This window comes from Echinops telfairi, unplaced genomic scaffold (genome assembly GCF_000313985.2).
Source record: "Echinops telfairi isolate 266 unplaced genomic scaffold, ASM31398v2 ScPeMD7_7468;HRSCAF=8506_0, whole genome shotgun sequence".
Taxonomy (NCBI): Eukaryota; Metazoa; Chordata; class Mammalia; order Afrosoricida; family Tenrecidae; genus Echinops; species Echinops telfairi.
Window position 1 is genome coordinate 96,345,683 of NW_022111369.1, and position 2,302 is coordinate 96,347,984.

The window sequence follows — 2,302 nt, forward strand, 5'->3', positions numbered from 1 at the left end:
TGAACCTGGGTCTCCCACCTGCAAGGCGAGGATTCTGCCACTGGGTTACCATGTCCCCTCTTCCCAAATAGCACAGAGCAAAGCCAGATTGGGGGAAGGTGGGGGTAGGGGCTTGGTGAATGTCTCCAGTTAACATTCTGAGAAGACATACTTCCCTTTCAAGCGAAGCAAATTCATTCACAATCTCCTCCTGCCCACCTCCGCACTATTTCTTTTTTTCTGAAGTCCCGGACTCCTCCAGCCTTTGAGGCCACCTGGGGCATTTCCCCTGCGTGGAGCACTGTGTAAACCAGGGGCTGTGAAGCCCCTGCTCTGTGTGTGCGTTTGAAGGGGAGAGCAGGGCTCCAGAGGAGGAGGGTAGGACCCTTGTCTGTGTCAAGCACAGCCACCAAGCCTTGTCCCTTCTCTGGGCCGCCATCTGCGGAGAACGTGACCTTCCTGAAGCCCTCCGCATTGGTGAACCCTTCAGTTCACACACACCCCCACCCAAAAGGAACGCCTGTGAAATCCCTGAGCAAGCTAGCTGTCCCTTCCTGTCCTTAGTGGGTGGCCAGAGAGGGCACCTGCTTTTCTCTTGGGAGACCCTGGGGGATACAAATGGTTAACAATGCTCCCACTGCCATCCGGAAGGTAGGAGCATCAAGTCCAGCCCAGCATCTCAGAAGAAAGGGCTGGCAACCGACAGGGGCCTTCAGACAGTTCGTGGCAAAAATGTTTCTGGCAGAGAATGGAGTTTTCCCTCCAACTACAGGAAACCCCCGCGGACTTCCAAAACCTGGGCCATTGAAAACCCTGTGGAGGCCGGTTGAACTGAGATGCTCGCGGGCCGCCAAGTCAGTCAACTCCACGGCAACAGGCTTGTTCGTCTTTTGCCTTTAGCCTCCCCCATCCAAGCCACACCACAGCTAGAAAGGCAGCGTCCATCACGCACAATGTCGTTTCTTTTCTCCCCAAACCCAAATCACCATGGCGTCGCCTTGGGTCCCACGCTCCCTCCCTTCTGCTGCCCCACCCCCCACCCTGTCCCCCTCATCAAAGCAGCTAAGCACTGGTACCTTAAGAAGCAATCAGACACTTCCTCAAGAATTGGCCCATTTGCCCACCGGGGTCCAAGTTGTCAAAGAGCATGCTCGGAAGGGACCCTTCCCTTGACACTCACCTTTCCAGTGCTTTCAGACCAGACCCTCTCTCCTGCAGTGAGGGCACAGTGGGCTGACTGCTCCGGAGGCGTGGACTTCAGGGCGTGTGGGCCAGAGGCCCAGGGGAGTGTTCAGAGGTCGGACGTCACTGCTTGCAGGAGAGGAGAGCTGGCCAGACTCTCTTCTGCCAAATTGCCTCCCTCCTCCTCCCCCGCCGCCCCCACCCCCCAGGGTCCCTGGCCAAGTCTTTCTTTCTGCGACTTCCCCAGCTCATGCAGACGCAGTCGGTGACCTTCGGCGCGCTGCAGGAGACAAACATCACACCGAAAATCACCCCCTTGGGACCAGTGCACAATGGCCTCTTTCTCACTCCCCCATCTCTCAGCGGCTGGTGTTTCTTGAGTGCTGGTCTTTCCCCTGGACGGGAGCGCGCCGCACATTTGACAGCAGCGTTCTTGCCCCAAGGCTGCTGGCCAAGCCTGGGTGGCGCTGCCGGTTAAACCTTGTCCAGTTAGGCGAAAGGCTGGGGGTTCAAACCCCTCCGGGGTGGGTCTGAAGAGAGGCCTATCGATGATCTGTTCTGAGAAACTCCACGGGGAGCAAGTGGGTTGAGAAGGACATGAGGCAACAAACAAAGCTTCACCCTGAAGAAGCGAGGGCCGCCCTGGGCCCGGCACTGTGTATTCAGCCTGCTTGGTCACTTCCTGGGTGTCCCCGGGCCACGGACCCCACCTCCCTGTGACTCTCTTTCCCCATCGGTACAATGTGGACCTAATGCTGTGTGCCCAAAACCAGAAAGCAACCCTGATCCCGACGCATCGCAACCCTATAGGACAGGGTAGAACTGCCTCTGTGGGTTTCTGAGACCATGACCCTTCACGGGACTAGAACATCTGGTCTTTCTCCCTAGGACCAGGGGGTGGTTTTGAACTGCTGACTTTACGTTTAGCAGCCCGATTTATAAGCACAGCGCCACCTGTCCACCTCCGTAAGGAAGCATCCAATGAGATGAACACATGGAGGTGCGGGCCCAGGGCCTGGCACCTAGTCACACTAATACATAACTCTCTGTGGTTGATACTGTCACCACCACAGTTAGGCAGGAGGCTCCTCAAAGCCGGTGTGGTCTGCGGGGACTTCCCGTGAGCCTTTCCAACCCAGTG

The 2,302-nt window shown here is 57.2% G+C and overlaps 1 protein-coding gene across 1 annotated transcript in view; it reads right to left on the minus strand.

Annotated features, from left to right (window-relative positions):
- Positions 1 to 1,202, minus strand: part of SOD3 (superoxide dismutase 3) — a 6,501-nt gene extending 5,299 nt beyond the window's left edge. The window contains exon 1 of the mRNA XM_004706366.3: positions 1,160 to 1,202. The gene's annotated coding sequence lies outside the window, so the exon portion shown is untranslated. The remainder of the gene's footprint in view (positions 1 to 1,159) is intronic.
- Between the last annotated feature and the right edge of the window lie 1,100 nt (positions 1,203 to 2,302).